Genomic DNA, 21,930 nt, shown 5'->3' with positions numbered 1-21,930 from the left:
GGCTGGAGTGACCTTGGTCAAATTGTTGAAACTCTTAAAGCCTCAGCTTCCCTGTCTGTAAAATGGAGATAACAACAACCTCCTAAGATTGATGTAACAATTAAATGAGACAAAGTACAAAAAGCTGGGGGTACAGTGCCTCCTATATATTAAGGGCACCTGGTATGATCAGGACCATCAAATCCATTTTCCCTACCTGCAAAATGTGAACAATGAATGCCACCATCTCGGCAGGGCTGAGGTGAAGACTACTGAGCTAATGCACTAAAAGCATTTAGCACAACAGGCATATGATGGTCCATACGTGCTTCTTAAAAATGACTATTAAGCCCTGGCCAGGTGGCTCAGTTGATTGGAGCACTGTCCTGTACACCAAAGGGTTTGGGGTTCATTCCCGGTCAGGGCACATTCCTAGGTTGCAGGTTCAATCCCTGGTCAGGGCACATATAGGAGACAACTGATTGATGTTTCTTTCTCTTTCTCTTTCTCTCTCTCTCACTCTCAAATCAGTAAAACAAAACAAAACATATCCTCGGGTAAGGATTAAATAAATAAATAAACAAACAAATAAATAAATAAAATGACTATTAACATGAATGAGGAAGAGGCAAGGATGGCACCCCCCATAGGCAGAAATCCAAACAGCAAGAGCTGGGGGGGGGGTGGGCACACTCGGGGTTAGGAGCCAGGGAAGAGCACTTTGCTCTTAGCATAGATGCCCAGTGTGTCCAGAGCAGGATCAGATGCAGGTGGTTGTGAAATGACAAATCAACCAAATCTGAGTCACCGAGGTGGCATCCAGGACGTGTGGGTCATGTCGGCCATGGCTCAGGTCACCTGTCCTTTAGGCACTTCCAGCTTTCCCAGAGGGTTGAAGGAGCAAAGGAAAGGAGTGGAAAGGGATTTATACTTTGCAGCTTTCTAGAAGAAGGCATGTTGGCTATGGAAGGTAAAAATGATTTGGTGGATTATCAGTAAAACGCAGACATCCAGACCTCCTGTTGCCCTCACTTAGGGCAGGAGAGGGCACCCCTTCTCTCCTTTTAGGCTGCAGCAGACAATACCAGCTTATTTGTCACCACCAGGAATCCCAAACACTAAAGACCTGAAAAATGATTTGGGGGGCAAAGAGGACAGGCTGGGCTCGAGTCCCACCAGGGCTGCAACACCTAGACAGTTCACAGTGCTTCAGGCCAGGTCCCCACATACCACATGGCAGAACACACATGAGCTAGGAGAGCTTTTGGGCCTACCTTCAGTAAGCTAGTGTTATTAACACAGAAACCAGTATGTCAACATTATAAACATGATGGTTATTTAAGTAAACAAGCCCCCAAAGAGACATACCAGACCAAAGGGATATGAGTCCAACCCTTCAATGTCAGGGCCCAAACTGGAAACAGGTAGGTCTCTGGTTGCCCTGAGCACCCTTCCTACCACACATCACCTCTGAAGGTGGCTCACCAGGAGCTGGTAGCTAAGAAGTCAAACACTGAGCCAGCGTATGTGATTCAGCTTGTAAACAAGTCTATGGCTGTAAAGAAGTAAAGCTTGCCTGTGTGGATGCATCACTCCAGTGGCTTTAGGCAACTCGGAGCTCCTAAGTGCTGCTCGGTTCATCCTGTACCAGCTGCAGGGATGCGCTCTCTGCCTCGGGCCAGAAATAAACAGCCAAGTGAGCCCAGCAGCCACCTGGTACAGGCACTGCCATGCTCCCCCCTCCAAGGATGTCTGCAAAGCTTCATCAGGCCAACCAGTCACTTCTCTGCTCATAACCTTAGAACTCCCACTTACAGAAGAAAAGCTCCAATTCGGCCCCAGCCCACCCTGCCCCAGATAGCCCTCCAACCCTATCATGTTCCAGAGAACCCTCCTCAGCCTCAAATTACACCCAAAATGACAACCCACCCTGCCCCTTCCCACTTGGACCTCACCCCATGCTTTTGCTTTTTCCATAAGCCTCAGCATTCCCAGGGGTACCTGGCTTAGGGTTCAGACTGCACTCCCACAGATAAGAACCACCATGCTCCACCTAAAACTAGTACCCTAAAACGCAGGAGCTGCTCAATCAGAGATGGTTCAGACACATTTTGAGGCATTCAAATAATGTGTTATGCTCAAATCCAATCAAACTATTAAAAATCAAGATAAATGAACCAAGTCAAAGTTCAGAATTGTTGGGCTAGGAACTCTGCAGGTACCCAGGTCTAAAGAGATTTTTGTATAACAAAAGGGAGTCCCATAAGCCTATGGAGATGGGCTCTAACGCGTCCTGGTAGTCTAACTAGCTGCAAGATCTCAGAAATGTGAACATCTCTAAGTCTATTTCCTGTCTTTAAAAAAGGAGAATAATGCACCTCAACCATGGAACAGCACACGCAACACCTGAGCACGAGCCATGGGCCTATAGCGTCTTCCTTCTCTCACCAGTGCGTACAGGCAAAGGGAACCACTCAGCAGCACTTTCGGATGGCTCCCCACCCAAATATCCCTCCTGGGCCCCCGAAGTCCCACTGCAGCTTACCAGCATCCCACTTCCTCATGCACAATTCTAGCTCAAATGAGAGAACACCTTACAAAACAAAACTAAACATAATAAGATTGCCATCAGTTTATTAAATCGTAACATATATGAGTCAATTTTAGGTGATGAAAATCACCAACCTATGGAATCTACAGGGGCCTACCCAATTTTCACAACCCTCTCAGCCAGGTCCCTTAGTCTGTGGGTATAGGCTTTGATGTGCATAAAAGTCACACATACAAAAACGTTATGTCCTCCCCAGGGGACAGAGGACTCTGAAAACCTAAGAGTAAAGGCAATATTGTGTCTCTACAATAATTAATAAACCACAAACTGTCTTTGAGGCCTGCTATCTGACTCTCTTCACATTCCCTGCCCCAGATTTTTTAAGCCTTGGGCAGCACACAGGGCCCCCTTCCCTGGCTGAGCTCGAGTGAGGGAGCTGGAATCCCAGCAGAGGCCTGGGAACATGTGAAGTGCAGAGCAGTTACCTGGGTAAGTGGAAATGCTACACAGGTGAGCATAGCCCAAACAGATTCTATTTCCACCAGCGGCTTTCAGCCCCTAAAGCCTCCATCTACAGCAGTGGTTCTCAACCTTCCTAATGTTGCGACCCTTTAATTCAGTTCTTCATGTTGTGGTGACCCCCAAAGATAAAATTATTTTCGTTGCTACTTCATAACTGTAATTTTGCTACTGTTATGTCTTAGGCAACCCCTGTGAAAGGGTCGTTCGACCCCTAAAGGGGTCGCGACTCACAGGTTGAGAACTGCGGATCTACAGGGTCATTAAGACCACAAAAGGCTGGGTGGCTCTGTTGGTTGGAGCATGGTCCCATACACCAAAAGGTGGTAGGTTCGATTTCAGGTCAGGGCAAATACCGAGGCTGTGAGTTCAATCCCTGGTCGAGGCACATATAGGAAGCAACTGATCCATGTTTTCTGTTTCTTTGTCTCTGTCTCTCCACCCTCATTCCTCTTTCTCTTAAATCAGTAAGACATATCCTCAGTTAAGGATTTTTAAAAAAGACCACAAATAACTAGCCCTTTGCCTGCTCCCTCTCCAAGCCCCCATTCATTCCTAGCTGACAAAATGATGCTTAAGATGAATAAACAGTCCCCTTCTGACCACCAGTGTCCATCCTCAGTACAGGGCAGAGCAAAAGTAGGTTTATAGTTGTTCATATGAATAAAACAGTAATTAATAAATAATAATACAAGAATAAACTCTGTGCTTCCCATACTCACAACTGTAAACCTACTTTGACCCCAACCTGTATTTTTAAAAAATATTTTATTGATTTTAGAGAGAGAAGAAGGGAGAGGGAGAGAGAGAGAAACATCGATAAGAGAGAACATCGACTGGCCGCCTCCTGTATGCCTCCCACAGGGGATCAGGCCCACAACTTGGGCATGTGCCCTGATCAGGAATCGAACCGACGACCTCTTGGTGCATGGGTTGATGCTTAACCAGTGAGCCACACAGGCCGGGCTCTCCACCCTGTATTTTTTAGGAGAAAAAAAAAAAATTAGTCTCTTTTGTCTAATTCCACTACCCCTGATAAGCTTAAATAAATACTAATGAGTATAACACAACTAAGGAAGTTTAAACATTGCTAAGCCTGGCCGGTTTGACTCAGCGGTTAGAGCATCGGCCCATGGCCTGTGGTTCGATTCGGGTCAAGGGCACGTACCTCCATTGCAGTTTGTCCCCAGCCCTGGTCGGGGTCAGGAGGCAACCAATACGATGTGTCTCTCTCCCATCAATGTGCCCCCACCCCGCACCCCACCCCCCACCCAGTTCCCTCTCCCTCCCTCCCACTCCATGGGATGATAAACAGAAAAATATCCTCGGGTGAGGATTAAAAAACAAACAAAAACAAAAACATTGCTGAATTGAATTCCATTTGCTGAAAATAAAGGTCCCACTTTTCTACTCATTTAACACTTTAGATGACTGCCCACAGGTCCTAGGCTGAAAGATCTCCTGGCAAAAAGGAAAGGCGGAGAAATTATTCTGGAAATAGGGCACCAAATTCCAAGTTCATTTTGCACTTCACTGAACATGTCTCCTCTACTGTCTAAGTTTTCTAAAGGGTTAGTAGTGCTCTCTCTGTGACAGAGCTGCTCACATAACGCCCTACTTCAAAGCATCTGATGGCCCACAACTGCCTACACGACAGAGCTATGTTTTTCTAGTCACCTCTCAACATCCCTTTCATCCTAACTCAGCAGAGCACCCCCAGCCCCATGCTCTAGCCACACTCCTGCCCTACCTTGTCCTCACATAAACCTCATATTTTTGTACTCCAGAGCCTGTACTTACATTGTTCTTTTGCCTAGAAGTTCATTTTCCCTTCCCCACATGATCTGCCATGTGGTCAGCCCTTCACATCCAAAGACATCACTTCCTCTTCCCCTAACCACTTCCCACTTCCAGGTCCTCTGCCTGTCCCAGTGTCTCTGCTGGTTTGATGCCCTGGTAAATTTTAGGGCAGAGACCATGTACTCATCCTTGTGTCCCCAGACCCCAGTACCCCTTGACCCCAGGTGTCAAGAAGTGGTTTCCAATACAGGGAAGCTGATGGCAGTATTCCACAGATGAGAAAGCAGAGGATGCTGGTCCCCCAACCTAGACCTCTTTTCACTACTCTTCTGCTGAAACTAGCAAACTGTCATGAGTACAATAACAATGATAATTGCAGTAGTAGTAGTAGTAGTAGTAGTAGTAGTAGTAAGTAGAAGACAGCTCAGTTACATCTGAGCTGGTGGCACACAAGGCTGAGATTTCCTATTTGTTACTAACTTCAAAACAGTCCTTTCTCCACAGACCCACCAGAAACAGAAAATAGACCATCAAGTGCTCATCATAGTTCAAGACCTGTCAGTCCTATAACTTGCTCAGGCACCCCCAAAAAAGGGGAGAACAAGGCACACTGGCAACCCACCCCCCAAACATCCTAAGGCTGGATGTCCTCCAGTTCACATGGCTCCTACTGCTTAAAAAGCAAAACAAAACAACAACAAAAATACCTCCTACAGGCCGTCTCCTTTAGATATGGACACACTTTAAGATTCGGTTAGTAATTAGATATTCCAACTGCTGCGCCTACTTCACTAGTACCACAGATCACTAGGCCTCTTCCATCACTAGGCCTGACCCCCAATACCAATTTCAAGACAAAGTCTTTCATTTATATATTAAATAAAATGATAATAACCCATTATAACATAAAACAACAACGTACCTGTTTTCATGGCATTGGCCCTACAGAAACCTAAAGCAACACTCAATCCCCCAAATACTTATAAAACTGACAGTTTCCAGGCCCCTCTAAAGTGGCCAACATACTATTCTTACTTTGAAACAGAGCTCAAGCACTATTAGTGAAGTTAAAAGTGAATGTCCACAAGGAAGAACTCGAGGCATGCACCCACTGCCCACCACAGAGGACCCGCAGAAACCTCCAAGTCCAAGCCCACCTTCTCCCACTTCAAAAGCGTCTCCCACCACGTGAAAGACAACCTCCCTTCCATTGGAATCCCTTGAATGGGAACTTGGGGACAATTTTACCCTCCAGCAGGATTTGTCCAGAGCCTCACCCTACCTCTGCACAGGGTCTCTCCTACAGTGCTGGCCCAAGCCACTGTGGAGCAGCACCACCTCTGCAAGTCCCCCTCCTGATCTCCTCAGAAGCGCTGGTCTAACTCACCTGGTCAAATACCAGACAGAATGACCTGTTTCACAGGTAAGTTTTAACTGCCTATGTCCAGAAGCCAGCAACCCCATCACACACTTGTTCTTGCCCATCTTTCCCCTAGATGTGTACCATAGGGCTCTGCACATAGCAGGTTTTCAGGGGACATTCGTTTAGTGACTGTATCGTCATTATGGGTGGTTAGTCTGGTAGTGGCTATAAGCTCAGGCTGCAGTCAGGCTGCACTGTTTGGCTCCTACTCCCCAGCTGCCTCTCCGGGTCTCAAATTCTTCATCTGAATAATAACTGTACCTACATCACAGAGTCATAAGGTTATAGTGAGGAATGAATGAGATGACCCATGTCAAGGATTTGAGACAATGGTAACTAGTACTTGCTCAATAAATGCTGTTCCCACTACTCTCATACTAAGAGTTTCCCCACATGAAAAGCCTAATAACCAAAACAGGGTGAAAATTAAAGTGGAATAATTTAAGATGTTTGACTTATCAGACTGGAGTCATATGGATTAAGTCCAACAAGGGCAGAAGAGAAACTGAAAGACTTAACTTTTGGTTTATCTGATTTAAAGCACATAGAGGCAGGCCTTGACTAATGATGTTTTTCACCAAAGGTGGTCTGTAACTCAAGTGCGCTCTGTTGAACATATTTAAATGCGCCCTGGGTAGATTCGTTTGTTATATGAATCACCACATCATCGTATCTGTGGTTGAAGGCTGGCTTTCTGTCGAGATACAGGAGGCAGCACTAGTTCCATCAGACTTTGCAGAGACAAGCAAGCCAGAGGCGCCTTCCAAAATTCTATCTACCACAAAGAATAAAGCTACCGGACCGTTGTGATCACACTCTCTAATTATAATCATTTGACCAGTGCTAACCACACCACCTCCCCAATGCACACACACTCCCCCCTTTCTTCTCGACTACACCACAACATGGACATATGACTACACACCATCTCCTTCCAGTGGACTGATACTCAGAGCACACTTCACGAGACACGTGTCATGATTATTCACCCACATCACATCAAAAACTGCTCAAAAACGAAAATGAGAAGAGGAGTAACCCTCTCCACCCACCCATTCTCAGCACTTAAGGGCCGAACAGGAACCCCCTGCACCGCACTCACCCATTCTAAGGGAGAGCAGCCATTTCCTGAGGAAAAAGTAATTTCCCAGCGTGTATCTCAAGGCCACACTCTTAGCAAGACCACAGTGGCTTTGGGTTCACAATGAAGGACATATCACAGACACCCTTAAGAAGCATCACATGGCCTGGATAACGTTGAACTTCTCTGAGGAAAGCGCACTAAAATTCCAAAACAGGTTATTTCTTTATTAACTTGTTTCATTAACCTCTTCAAGAGCTTTACATAAAATATATTCCATTTTTGCCCTGGCCAGTGTAGCTCAGTTGGTTGAGCATGGACCCGTGCACCGAAAGGTCGCCAGTTCAATTCCCAGTCAGGGCTCATGCCCAGGTTACCAGTTCGATGCCCAGCCAGGGTGTGTGCGGGAGGCAACCTATTGATGTTTCTTTCTTTCTCTCTCTCCCTCTCCCTTCCTCTCTGTCTGGAAAAAAAAAACAGAAAAAAAATATATATATTCAGTTTTCACTCAGTTAATCTTAACACAGCAGACAGTCTAGCACATCCAGAAAGTAGCCACTTAGGAGACATTCCAACACCAGGAGGCTGCAGACCCTAACACCACAAACCCTCCAGAAAGCAAGGACACAACAGTTTAAATGACAAGAGCTCACCCAGCAGACAGTCATGGCCACCACTATCTAGCAGTTATGGATGGGCTATCCAGAAGTGGGCTTGTATCGGTTGGTCACTGGCACCAATTCTGGATGTTCATCACAGGCCATTATCTAGTAAGCTATATTTGCAACAACTTCTCATTATACCTCCAAATCTACACTTCTGCTTGGGTCACAGAAGGGTGAAAGGCTGAGTTGTTTGCACAATATCTTTACATTAAATTTTTCAAAAACTATGTTTAAATCCACTTTCAAAAACTTTTCTTTGTCTGGTCAGTGTGGCTCCATGGCTTGAGTGTCATCCCATCATCCCATGGACTGAGAGGTTAGGGCACATGCCCAGGTTGTGGGCTCGATCCCCAATAGGGGGTGTGCAGGAGGCAGACAACTGATGTTTCTTACTCACAATGATGTTTCTCTCTCTCTCTCTAAAAAAATCAATAATAACAATAAACATATTTTTTAAAAAACCTTTTCTGCCCCGGCCAGTTTGGCTCAGCGGTTAGAGTGTTGGCCTGCAAACCGGAGTCGCAAGTTCGATTCCAATCAAGGGCACGTACCTTGGTTGTGGTTTGGTCCCTGGCCCTGGTCGGGGTTGTGCAGGAGGCAATCAGTCAAAGTATCCCTCTTCCATTGATGTGTCTCTCTCTCCCTTTCTCTCTCTCCCTCCCTCTCTTTCCCTCCCTCCTACTCTATCAGAAGATAAATAAAAAAATATCCTCAGGTGAAGATTAAAAGACAAAAACCAAAACCTTTTCTTCCAAGCATCTCCATACCAAGCTATTTCAGTTTAAAAAAAGAAAGTGGGAGGGGGCAAGGTCTTCCTCAAGGCTTTTTCCCTTATCAATTAGTCTTATCAAATGTAGGGCTAGAATAAAGTGTGACCTGTTCTAATGGGATTTATGGTGGCAGTGATGCAGGAACACCCAAGCTCCTAAGCAAGAGATGGAAAACCATGTTCTCCCCAATGTGGGCACATGACCAGGGCTCTCTGGGGCCATGAGATCTTCAGAGTACATCAGTTAGGACTGATACCATAAAGGAGAAACATCTTTGGGGCACGCTGGGGCTCACCTGATGTCATTGGGATGACATCAGAGAAAAGCATTATCCAAATCTGGGAGTGCTACTAAGACTTTCTTCTGAACCGGTCTTGAAAGATGGCATCCCAGCTCATACACAAAGGCTGGCTATGCAGGTGAGTGAGGCAGACACCCCCCCAGAAGCAGGAGTTGGGTGCAGGACAAGAGCACTGAGGGTGGTCACTGGGCGCACTCACTCATGGAGCTCTTGGAGGGTCAGACCGTACAAGGCAGCATGCCTGCACCCCAGCTTCTAGTTTTTACCAACTGAGTGGGAAACACATTGCTTTCTATCTCATTCAAAGATTTTGTTTGCCTTGGAAAAAAAAAAAAAAAGTTAATTAAGGCAGTAAAAACCCAAGGACTGCCTGGGGTAGCAAGTCTGCCATCACCGGAGGTGTTCAAATGCTGGCTACACAATCACTCCGTGGGGACAACCTCCATTCCTTGTGAGAGGGATTAAATCTGTTTCTTTGGCACCCACAGATCTAGTGTAAAGCCCGGCACACGGTAGATACACAACAAGTTTTGTTTACGAATGAACTTTGTTTTCACACAGATTACTGGTCAAGCAAAATGCTGATGTGGGTCTGAGACATTCAGAGCATCAGGTGACCACTAAGAAACTAAGAAAAAAACTGGAAAATCAGGTCATGAAAGGAGTCCTGACACTCCTAAGGAAAGAGGCTTGAGCAATTCTGAGAGTCCTAACTTGTTCCTTCCCAAAGCCTCTTCCCCTCAACCCTATGCTTCTTCACATAGACAAGGCATTACTAAAACGAACAGCAACTTAAATGCTCTTCAGATTCAGCTGTGTATGTCATCCAACAATCATGCAGCAGCACAGGCTATCTGCACAAAATCACCCATGTTCCTTTTGGCATCAGGAAATTAAAAGGAAGAAGGAAAAGGCGAAGGGAAGGAAGGAAGAAGGCATTCATTTGTTTCAGTAGGGAAGACCACAACTTCCCTTTCTCTCTTTTGTTAAGTACTTTTTGTGCTTACAAGCCAGGTATGTAATTTTTAACAACAGAAACATAATACAAGTAAAGAAAATGCTGGAAAAAATTGAAAACATAAGTATTTCAAGGGTAGAGAACATACCTTGTTCATAAACCTTGCTTAATCCCGATTTCTGATCTCAAACAAAGGCGTATCACCATCTACTTGCTACAAAAACCAGAAACCTGAAAGTCATCTCCCTCTTTCCCCCACTGCCCACCCCACCCCACCCAGCTGTAAGTCCTTCCTACCACTTAAATCTGTCAGACCATTGAGACTCCCCATCTCTCTTGCCACCATACTTCAAGCCACAACTGGATTTCAAGGTTTTGAAAAACTAGCCTTCTCACCCATCTTGAAACAGGCAAATCAGTTGCTTCCTTTGCGTCTAGTTTATTCTCCACTCTGGGCAGGAGTAATCTTTTCAAATGCAAATCTCATCATGCCATTCCTTGGCCTAATACACTTTCTGTGGCTTCCCAGAGTTAAGAAAAAAATTCCAAATAAAGGTGAACTACAAGCAGCATGCTCTCTAGCCCCTATCTACCTTACCATGCATGGCATTTACTCCTTTGTGTCTTTTCTCCCTACACCCACCCACACTTCTCACCTCCGTGGACACATCCTCCTTTCCAAGCTCAGGACTCGTGCATAAGCTGCTCTCTGAAATACTCTCCTTCCCCTCACCATTCTTCGGGTATTAGCTCAAATGCTACTTTTGCAGGATGCCTTCCTTGACCTGCGTCCCAGCATCCTCTGCTCCTCCCAAAGATACAGAGGCCAAATTTCACTTCCACATGTTCTTGTCACACTTAACTTTTAGCACTTAACACAGATGTAAATGACTTAGTGGGTGCATGTGTCTCTTTCAACGTCTACAAAGACTAGTACCCTTGGTGCTTAGACACATAGTTGATATTCAAATATTTATTGAATAAATAAAAAGCAAGTCCTGGCCGGTTTGGCTCAGCGGTTAGAGCGTCGGCCTGCGGTCCGGAGAGACCCGGGTTCGGTTCCCGCTAAGGGCACGTACCTTGGTTGCAGTTTGTCCCGGGCCCTGGTTGGGTCGTGTGGGTGGCAGCCACTCGATGTGTCCCTTCACGTCGATGTTTCTCTCTCTCTCTCTCTCCCTCTCACTCTACCTGAAGAAAATATCGAAAAATGTCCTCGGGTGAGGATAAAAAATAAAATAAAATAAAAAGCAATAATTAAAGACCTATAAATGTCTTTTATTAAAAACAAAACAAAACAAACACTATGAGGTTGGCAAACTTGGGGTTAAAAAAAAAAGCCTGTTTTCCAGAAAGATACTGAATCTGACACTGAATCCAACTCAGTAGGAAGCTTTACTGAGCTCTTGAGACACAAATGGTTCTCAGAAGTCTTATTTTCATGATTTAAACACAAATTAAATTTGGAGATATGAGTTAAGCCCCCTTTAAATTACACTTGGTTTAAAATTTTAAGTAGGACAGTCTAATCCAATATAGGTTCAGCTAACCAAGTTTTGGGAAACCTGTTTGAGATGTTCATTAAACAGTTTTATAGAATTATCCTTCAAAACAATTAAAAGCCCTAAAGTGGAAGATAAATATGGCTTTTAAAATGTTTTTAATTCTTGCTGGAAAGGGAAACTCATTCACATGGTTCAAAATGTCAAAGTACGAGTGTCCACAAGCAGAATGCCTCTCACCCATCCTCTTAGTACCTCCCCTATTTCTGGAAATATTTGTACCATTTTTTTGTTTGTTTGTTCCTCACCTGAGGATATTTTTCCATTTATCTCAGATAGAGTGGGAGAGGGAGGGAGAGAGGAATGTCGATATGAAAGAGACACATGGACTGGCTGCCTCCTGCAGGACCCCGACGAGGGCCGGGGACATACTGCAAACGAGGTACGTGTCCTTGACCGGAATCGAACCCGAGATTCATTGGTCCAAGGGCTGATGCTCTAACCACTGAACTAAACTGGCCAGAGCTTGTACCACTTTTAAAAGAAAGTAAAGATTCTGAAATGACTTTGTGTATTCAAAAGTAGTTTTGTTTTGTTTACAATAAAGTCCCAGCATCAATGAAGTCCCCCTATAACAGTAAAAATGATTCTTTGTATAACTATTATGTATAATCGACCTCTATTGAGTACATATACTGCACATGCACACACACAAAGAAAGCAAGACCCATATCCCGTAGGTTTCTGGTTTGGTATTTTGTTTTAAATCCAAGGAGTACCGGAAAAAAAGAAAAGCTAAATTATACACAGACCAACAATCCTATTAACTCATACCACTAATGAAACAAAAATCTAACTAAGCAGAGAAAATGGGCCCACACATTGGAGCTCTCAAATGATTTTGGTCTTTGATCTGTGTGCCCATCTCTCCCATATAATATAAACTTCAAACCGATAGCCAATCAAAAATGGTTATAATTACTAAGGGCCGGAGTGTGACAGCTTTAAGTGCAATCAGGTATTAAAGATTTTTTTCTCTTAAATTTTGAGTAAATTAAGCTGAGCAAACTTTTATTTTAAAATGTAATTCGCCCTGGCCGGTTTGGCTCAGCGGTTAGAGCGTCCACCTGCGGTCCTGAGAGACCCGGGTTCGGTTCCCGCTAAGGGCACGTACCTCGGTTGCAGTTCGTCCCCGGCCCTGGTCGGTTGTGCGGGTGGCAGCCACTCGATGTGTTCCTTTCACATCGATGTTTCTCTCTCTCTCTGTTCCTCTCTCTCTCCCACTCTACCTGAACAAAAAATGAAAAAAAAAGATGTCTTCGGGTGAGGATAAAAAAAAAAATAAAAATAAAAATAAAATGTAATTCAAATTCTTTCCCACCAGTGTGCACTTAGCACCAAATCTCTGCTGATGGGTGTGCTGAAGACGTCAGTTTACGTGTTTCCTACTCTTACTTCGTACTGATATTTAGGACGTAGCTTCCAAATTACGTGCTCTTCTCCAGAAATAACATGTACCTCTTCAAAAACTCTTTTTTTGTATTAGAAAATGACTCCAATCAACACTCATTATGGCATAAGCACCAACTATGTAATTGAGCTAGGTACAGAAGATGAAAATTAGGAGCAAGCCCCTCCTTTTTTTTTAAATTGATTTTGAGAGGGGGTGGGGGACATCGATGTGAGACCTGTAAGTACATGGGAGGATGTTCAACCACCTCAGCCACACAGGCCAGGGCCCTCCCTATTCTTGACCGGTGCAAGGTGGTGGGGGAGGGCACATGTCAACAGGGAAATTACAACAGACAGCCTACTAGACAGACGAAGTAAGAATTGTTCTGGGTGGAGGACCTAATTCTCCCTGCAAGAGGTGGTATTTGAGATTTGTCTTGAAAGAAGATTTAAGAACTGCTGTTTGCTAGAAGTGGATGGGGACAATACAGAATGACGAATCCATGCAAAAACAGAGGCAATGAAAAATTGTTCAGTGTGGCAATGGTGTAGTAGAAGAGAGAGTGGCAAGAGCTAAAACTGGAAAGACAGTTTGAAAGCGGATGATGAAGGTCCTTGTGTGCCAAGTTGAGGAGTTTGGATTTCTTCCTGTGGACAAAAGGGAGCCAAGCACTGTTTTTCAGCAGGCAAACACCATGTGAAGTTTTAGTGTTTGAGCATAGCACGGATGAACTGGAGTGCGGACCCACTGGTGGCAGGAAGTGCCTGAGGAGGCGTTTGCAGCACGGTGAGGGCCTTGGGTCAGCAGTGGGTCAGCAGTGGGACAGCCGGTTTCAGAGTGCGAGTGGAGAGCCATCTCAGGGAGGGTCTACTAACTGAATGTGGGGGCTGAGGGCTCAGAGAGACAGAAGTCAAGGACAGCAATGTACTTTCTGGCCTGGAAGACTGGGTGGATGGTGAATTTCAGATCACACTCTAAAAGTGAGGGAAATGACTTACATTTACAAATTACCTCTGAGGTACCTGCAGGTGATCAGGGTGACAGAGTCCCAGCTTAGGAAACACTGCAAGTGGAGACAGCAGGGAGTTGCCGGTTATAGGCTGAAGGAGTGGGCAGACGAGCAACAGAATCCATGGGTCTTATTACTGGTATGGGAGGCACACAGGTGGCTTCAGAGAGGACCACTGACCACCATCAGCACCAAAGGATGCAAATAGTCTGTCCACTGGCTTAGGATGCGAAAAAGCTACCTTCAAGAGTTACATATTTTTAGAGGGTAAATGGGAGCCCAGGACAAGTGGCACCTGTGGCTAAAAAAAAAAAATCACACTTCTCACTATCCGGGACATTTTTGGCCTGAAGAATTCAGTTTTATAGTCGTACACCACTTTTTTTTTTTCTTTAAATCAACCATCTTTTTCGCGTATTTGAGGTCCGGGAGTCCCAAGAACATAAAAATAACCACAGTCTCTTCCCCCGGTTCCCTCCCAGTCCTGGCAGCAAGTCTACCATCCACCCTCTCAAAGAGAAGATGTATGGACAGAAGAACAAACTCCAAAACACTACCCTGTAAAAAGGGCGGATAGTTATGTAAGAATTTTGCAAAAACTTGAGAAAACAAAATAAGGGAGACGAGGAGTGCAGAAACATTAACTGTCAAGCAAGTAAGGGCTAGTTCAAACACTTTGGGGGGGTACTCCCCATTAGTTCCAGTGTGAGGGAGGACTGGCAGAGGACAGCACCAGAGCAGGTTTCCTAAATGACTGAAGAAGTGACTTGAAAAGATGAGCCACCTCCCAGAACAGCTTCCACGTGCCAATGAATCTGGTTTGTTTTAGAAGCAGATGAGTTCTAGAACTTTTATTTACTAAGAGGTTTTAAAATACATTTGATGCCACTTAATGTTTTCCCAAACCCCACATTTTCTGTGAAAGCTTGAACCTGCCAACCATGGTACCTTACAGGCATGTAATAAGAGCTTACTTGCTTCATGAAATTTCAGGTGTCCCAATACATCACAGGCAACACTCTGAGTACACCCAGCCTACCTGCACAGAAGACACAGGGCAGGACTAGAGCCCCTTTAAAGCATGCTCTCTCACCCTCCACTGACATTGGGGACTGGGTAATCATTTGTTGTGGGGCCATCAGTGTGGCTCATCTCCAGCCTCTACCCACGAAAGGCCAGTAGCACCCCTCCCCCAGCAAAGCAATCAAAACTGTCTCCACACACTGCCAAATGCCCCCTGGAGGCAAAACCGGCAAGTTGAGAATCAGCTTTAAAGGGAGTCCAAAGCTTACAACTTGCCTTTTCCTTATCCAGTCCATATGGAATTATTCTTACTCACTAAGAATAATTTGCTAATTCTGTTTGTCTCTCGGCATTCAAAGGAAAAAGAAAGCATGGCCTTCCCTGATTTGAACGTAAACTCCTAGGCAAATTCTGCCTAAAGTAATGCATTGTGCACAATTCTGGAAAGGAAATCCAGAGTGGGCATCCACAAAGTTTCCTGAGCTCAAAATATAACACTTTCTTCCATATATAGATTTTTACTTTCTGGGACATTTATTTCATCCTTATAACAACCCCACAATGTAGACAACCTGCTGAAAAAAAATGTGGATAATCATATCCATCAACAGAAATGCTGCCAAAGGCTAAAAAGTTTCTTTTTTAATTGCCTTACATTTTCAGACACACACACACACACACACACACACACACACACACACAGAGGTATTGTATATTTAATGCTCAGTCTTCTGAGGTCAAGCGGACTTTAAAAAGCAGGTGTTGTACAGAGCTAGGCTGGGGTTAGTAGTTCTGGGTCCTAAGCCTGATTTGTGACTAACCAGTGGGTAGAAATTGGCAGTTGTAAAATGGGTTAATACACCCACCCAACCCTCACTGTATTGCTCTAAGGATAAAACTGGAATCTTATTAAAGGCCTTCTTCACAAAAGCAGAATGAAGTTAACTTTGTCCAAGGTACTCCTTAATGAAAAAGGAAAATTTCAAAGTAATTAAGCCACTAAAAGTCTCAAACATTTGTATAACAATCCTAACCCACAGTCTCTGAAAAAAAGGGGAGGGGGGGGCGAGAGATGAGATACCAAGCAGGCCAGGGGAAAAACAAATAGAGCCATTTAAAAGCTTTATCTAATTACCCCCACTGAGACTTTTTCTCTGCAGTCTGGCTGGCTGACAAAGAATGTGGGGGTTTTCATTGGGCTTTCTCCACCCTATCAGGACCACCCGCCCTCATGGAGTCTGAAAGGCCTCAGGTGAATCCTGCAGGAGCAGTCAGTACCCGGTCTGGGTCTCGGGGATTTTACAGAGGCTTTCAAATTCTCTTAGCATTACCTGCTTGAATCACACTGAACAAACAGTCTCCACCCTCTCCCACTTCTTTTGTCTGAAGCACCTATTCATGGGCAGCCACCTCTACTGAAGGCTGACTGGCTTACCTGTACCCTGAAGTACCATCAGAAACAAGATGCACCAGTAGCTGAAAGAAACAGCTCCCTGTGCCCTTCTCCCAGGGCCTCCCTGCCTTTCCACTCCACCCCATCTCCACCAACTGACGATACCAACAGTCAGTACCCAGGGAAGGTGAGAAGAGAAACTAAGACCAGCACAGTGGATGACACTGTCCCACAGGACAGCTAACATAAAAGGGAAAGGCCGTCACCCTCACTCCCCATCTTCCTCATTCCTCTACCCGCGTCGTAATGCAAACACCATGGTTTTCCTCTGTATCCTGCCGCCTATGGGAGTGGGGGAAATTAAAAATAAGTGGTGCATTTCAGAAAGCACATCGTATGTATGCCTCCCTCTGTGTTTCACATGGTACACCTTTTACCTCTAATTTATGGGGCGGCCCCCCAAGGTATGGAAATCACAACCTGACCCCTGCGTTTTGAAGAGGGCCATGGCTAGTTCTACTCAAAAGTCATTTCCTAAGTCAGAGAAAACTCATATACCCTGCCCCCTCAAAGGAACCCATCCAATTTCTTAATTATATTTGGATGTAAAAAATATTACTCAACTTTGCCTGTTCAGTAGGTCATATGTACACAACTAACCTTGAGGCAGGGAAATTTTTTACTTACAGAGGACTTGCCTTTCAACCAAGAGGTGACTACTACCACGGCTTCAGTTAGATTTCAACCATCTCACTGAAAAACTCCAAGATACTTTAACGTATTTGTGGCAGAAATATAATGTAAATCACACTTTCCCCCCTAACAATTGGTTAGTCATTCCAAAGATATTGTAAACCTAATATAATTATTTTTTAAAAGGTATTAAGAGCTGGTCTGAGTAAACGGAGATGGAGCTGGGGAGTGAAAAGGAGGAGCCCTATCAAAACCTAAGGGAATGATGATCTCAGTAAAGGGGGAAGAAAATGATGTCCTGTTATCAGGAGAGACTATATTGCATACTTTCTACTGATACTATATTGCATTTCTATCTTTTCAATCCAAATCTGTTTAATAAGGAGTAAAGTAGGACATCTCTTCATGTATTAGGTAGATTTTTCCAAAACAAACTACAAATTCTGTTATTAATAAAAGAAATACAGTGATGTTACTCACACATATCCTCTGGAAGGGAAGGTTTAACCTGAACACACAGGTAATAGACAAGAAGTCTGCCCAGACAAGCTGCCATCTGACACCAGAGTTGGTCAGAGAGCATGAACTTCAATTAAAAGACACTTAAAAAGAAAGATTATTTAAATATGATAACAAAAACAAAACAAACTTAACATCTTACCTTCCTAGGTCAGAGGACACGGAGGACTCAAATTAATTAAATCTAGTAAATAATGTATACCGGGGAAGGACTCCTTTCAAAAATGCTTTGGTTAATTTTAGCATCCTTCTGTTTAGCTGCTTAGCAACCCTTATCCTATGACCTTTTGAGCATCACCTACTCTTCAGAAGGATAATGAATAGAAACATCAAAAGGATTCACTTCTGACTGCTTCTAGTGAACACATTTAGCCAATTTTTGTAGGAGTTAAATTTTTAAAACTTTATCTGGAAATAGCCTTTGCTGAAGGTAGTAAACAATGCTGACAACTGAGTATAAGATAGCAAGCAAAGACGTCCAAACTGACCTAGGAAGTGGACCAATGCAGCAATTCAAAATTGAACATAAAAATTAAAGCTATATAATAGCAACCAGCTACTGCCTGACATACACCAAGTAACTAATAAACTGCTGTAAATCAGGCGCAGGACTAACAAGGTCAAGTTTATTTCCCTCCTTCAATGTTCTGTCTGTACTGGTCTTGGATGCAAATAAGACCTCAAGAGTCAGCCTAAAGATATCTAAAATAAAAGACCCTTGAGTCAAAAGGTCACCTGTTGGATGATGTAAACAGTTAGGAATGGATGCACCAACTGTGCCAGCTGAGTCAGACACATCTTCCCCATCACATAACAAACACTTTTCTGCCATGAGGGCTCAGACACTGATTTTTTAATGAGAAATTATTACCTAGAAAAACCCAGAGAATCATATGTCATATAACAGTAAGCCTCGGCGGCACTTGAGTATCATATAACCAGCAAATCCACTTTAAAAACAAAATATCCTAAAATGCAACTAACTTAGTATTTTTAGGAATGATAGAACAGTGCAAAGTGCAAGTTCATTAACAATCTAAAATGGGGCACAAGCTAAACAAATAATTAAATCAAAGAGCTCTCCCTTTCTTTTGTAAAAAGGAGGTAGGAGACAAGGTATTTTTTCACACATTTAAAACTTGATAAAAGCCATTCAAATGTTTAATTCATCAGTGTAACCAAAGCTCAAAACACATCAAAGCAGGATCCATCAGCCGGTACCCAGAAGGCTCCCTCCAAAGAGCAGCAATAAAAAAACAAAAAATATCCCAAAATAACCCTAAAATTAGTGGCTCACTTTTGCATAAATTTTAAGAATAATATTGAACCCATTCCTTCAAAAGTTCTTTGTGACTCTTGAAGGAAGCACAGAACTAAACGTCTGCAAAGAAAAGAAGAAGAAAGAAGTTTCAGCCAAGACTTCAGCCTCTTAGACTTCCGGGTTACATTATGTCTTAGAACTATACCTGCCTACTCGAAAAAGCACCAGACCTGGGGGGTGCTTTTTAAGGACTATGAAGGTGGTGGTGGTGGTGGTGAAGGACACCCTCCCCAAACAAAAACCATTCTTTTCTTGTAATTCTTTTTTCTCCACCTTCCACTTCAATTAAACTTATTTCAGAATACACTCACGTGCATGCACAGACGACAGCATACAGAAAGAAAATAAGATCTCAAAAGTATGGGATGCACATTAGCAACTCAGCCTTTGCAGGAACCATCTCAAGTCTCCTCTTCAATCAGAAATACCTGGCTATTTCCAGCATCCCTACCCAACAAACAATCTTTATTTCCATTGGCTTTCAAAAGGCCAAGCTTAAATCTAAACTCTAAAACCAGCTGAAGGTTAATTCTGCTACTGATGAAAACCCTGCGACAGGTTTTCCAGCATACCGAAAAGTTATATTTTTATTCACCCTTCTATCCCTCTCCAGTGCCATCCTTATCCCCCCTCCCCAAAAAAGAAAAAACTCCAAAGTGCCCCGAATGTGTGCTGCTGCTGGCTCTGAAGCCGTGTAGAATTTCGTAATGGAATGTGAACTGCTCGTCCGGATCTGGGCTCACGTTCTATCTTCTAACCAGTAAGGAGCGAGGGAGAGCAAATCTGCTGAGCAAGGAGAAATACTTTCCTCCTCTTTTATAACCCATCACGGATGCACCGCGGACGCTGGACGCGAGCTGCACGCGGCGCCTGTCAACCGGCCGGCCCGCGGGCAGGTCCCGGCGACCCCAGGGTCCTCGCGACCTTTGCCCCTCCTTCTCCCCAGGGCCGCCTCGCAACCCCCGCCGGAAAGTAAAGTAGCCCCGCCGAGAAGTGGGCTCGGCCGCCGCGTCCCGCACTCACGCGCCTCGCCCGGCCCCGCGAGCGGCCAGGGAGCGAGTCGCCACATCCTCGACGCGACCCTCGGCCGGGTTCAGAAAACACGCCGCTTCCCAGGGAGGGGGCCGGCGACGGGAAGGACCTCCCCGCTCCTTAGCAACCATTAAGGTCGCAGTTTCCTAAGAGACCGAGAGCGGGGAGGGGGCGCGGGGAGCTGAGCCCGGGGCTGGGGGTGGGGGGCGCACTGGGTCCCCAGCCTCTCGACGCCGCCCACCCCGCCCCCGCTGGGCGCTGCGGGCCGGGATGGGAGGAGGAAGGGAAGCCCCAGAACTCGCAAAAAATTGGTCCAGCGGGCAGCGGACAAAAGTTTCCGAGCGCGCTCCACAGCTGGGCGGCGAAGCGGGCCCCGGCAGCCGGCCCCGCCTCGGATGCTCCCGGCCTCCTTCCTGTGCTCGTGACGGCGCCGGGCGCCGAGCCCCCCCCCCCCCCCCACCGCGATGCAGGCTCAGCTCCACACCGATGGCTCCCACGAAAACACGTACACCGCCAACGGAAGGGCAAGGGAACAATACGCGGACAGGGCTCCGGCCCCCGCCTCCCCTGGTCAGCCGGGGCGGTGGTCGGCGTGACCCCCAGCCACGAGCCCGGAACGGGCGAGGGCGCAGGACTGCCCGCGGCCGCCTCCCGGCCGGCGCCGTCCGCCAGGGAGGATCAAAGTCCGCAAAGCAGGGCGCGGCGGATGCTCCCACCGCGCAGCCCCGAGCGGGCACCCCCGAGCCAGCACCCTAGGCTGGTCCCCCCGGATACCTTGTGGCAGTGGGCAGGCGCCGTCATCTCCGCGCTGCTCGGCCCGAGAGGGACTCGAAAGTATGTAGGAGAAAAGTTTCCCCTCCCACATGGGGGGGAGGATGTCGGGGGAGCGAGGGCGGAAGATGGAGAGCAGCGCTGGGAAGATGTTTCTGGCCGGCGGTGCGTGCACCATCCGAGTCCCCGCGGTGCTGGTTAAAAATAAATTGGGCGGCGGGCGCGGCGGCTCGGGTCGGACCGGATTCCTGCGCTCGGACGGCTAATATGGATGCGCATCAGGTCCTGGCGGCGGGGCGCTGCGGCGGCCGCGGCGGCTCGCGCAGGGAGCTGGTTGGCAGAGCCAGCAGCTCGGGAAGGGGAAAGGAGCGGAGGAAGGGGAGGAGGAGGGGGAGGAGGAGGAGGAGGAGCGGCCCGGCGCGCAGCCCGAGGGGAGAGGGCTGCCCAGCTCATCCCGGGCCGGCCCCACCGCCCGGAGCGCACGTAGCGCGGCGTGGGGCGCTCGGGTCCTCGGCTCTGGGAAACGGCGAGTTAGAAAAGTAGTACACGCTCTGCAGACTTCACCCTCCCCATCCCCAAAAGTTCTTTAAAAGGTCGCTCCCACTCTGTCCCAGACATCTCGCTGCCACCCGAGTCCCGCGAGCCGGAACCCCGGGCGCGTACTTACGGCAGGGCAGGGCGCTCGGCTCCCGGGCATGATGCCGTGGGGACCGGTGGGCTTTGGGGAGAGAACGAGGAGAGATGCAAACTTGTTCCGGAAAAGGAATCAAAATGGCGTTTCTGGATGTGCAAAGTTCATCAACTCCGTAGTCACTTCCCCTCCTCCTCTTCTCCCACAGGGAGGGAGGTGGGCGAGGAGCTGGCGACCCCGGCGCCCCAGCCGTCGTCCCGGCCCCCGCCTCGGCCCCCCGCCCCGCTTCCTCGCCTGCACGCTCAGAGACTCGCTCTCCCCCTCTCACCCTGATAAGTAGACACATCACGTGTTGCTCCTGCCAGTCTCCTGGGGACGTGTTACTGAACGGCCGCGGCGGCGGCTCGGGCCGGGGGGTGGGAGGGACCGCGGTACCCTCCTGTCCCCCCCGCCCCGATTTTAGCGGGGTGACCGCAATATCCATCCCGGGATGGATGGAGGTGGAGTCCCCTACCCCACCCCCACCGTAGCCCCAGGTT

General features: G+C 46.5%; 1 protein-coding gene across 1 annotated transcript in view; it reads right to left on the bottom strand.

The window, feature by feature from the left end:
- Positions 1-21,628, bottom strand: part of RREB1 (ras responsive element binding protein 1) — a 134,228-nt gene extending 112,600 nt beyond the window's left edge. The window contains exon 1 of the mRNA XM_036256250.1: positions 21,428-21,628. The gene's annotated coding sequence lies outside the window, so the exon portion shown is untranslated. The remainder of the gene's footprint in view (positions 1-21,427) is intronic.
- Positions 21,629-21,930: the final 302 nt, after the last annotated feature.

The sequence above is a fragment of the Molossus molossus genome, unplaced genomic scaffold, assembly GCF_014108415.1.
Source record: "Molossus molossus isolate mMolMol1 unplaced genomic scaffold, mMolMol1.p scaffold_m16_p_12, whole genome shotgun sequence".
In the NCBI taxonomy this organism is placed as follows: Eukaryota; Metazoa; Chordata; class Mammalia; order Chiroptera; family Molossidae; genus Molossus; species Molossus molossus.
The sequence above is the reverse complement of the archived record's forward strand: the minus strand, read 5'-3'. Positions and strand labels throughout refer to the sequence as shown.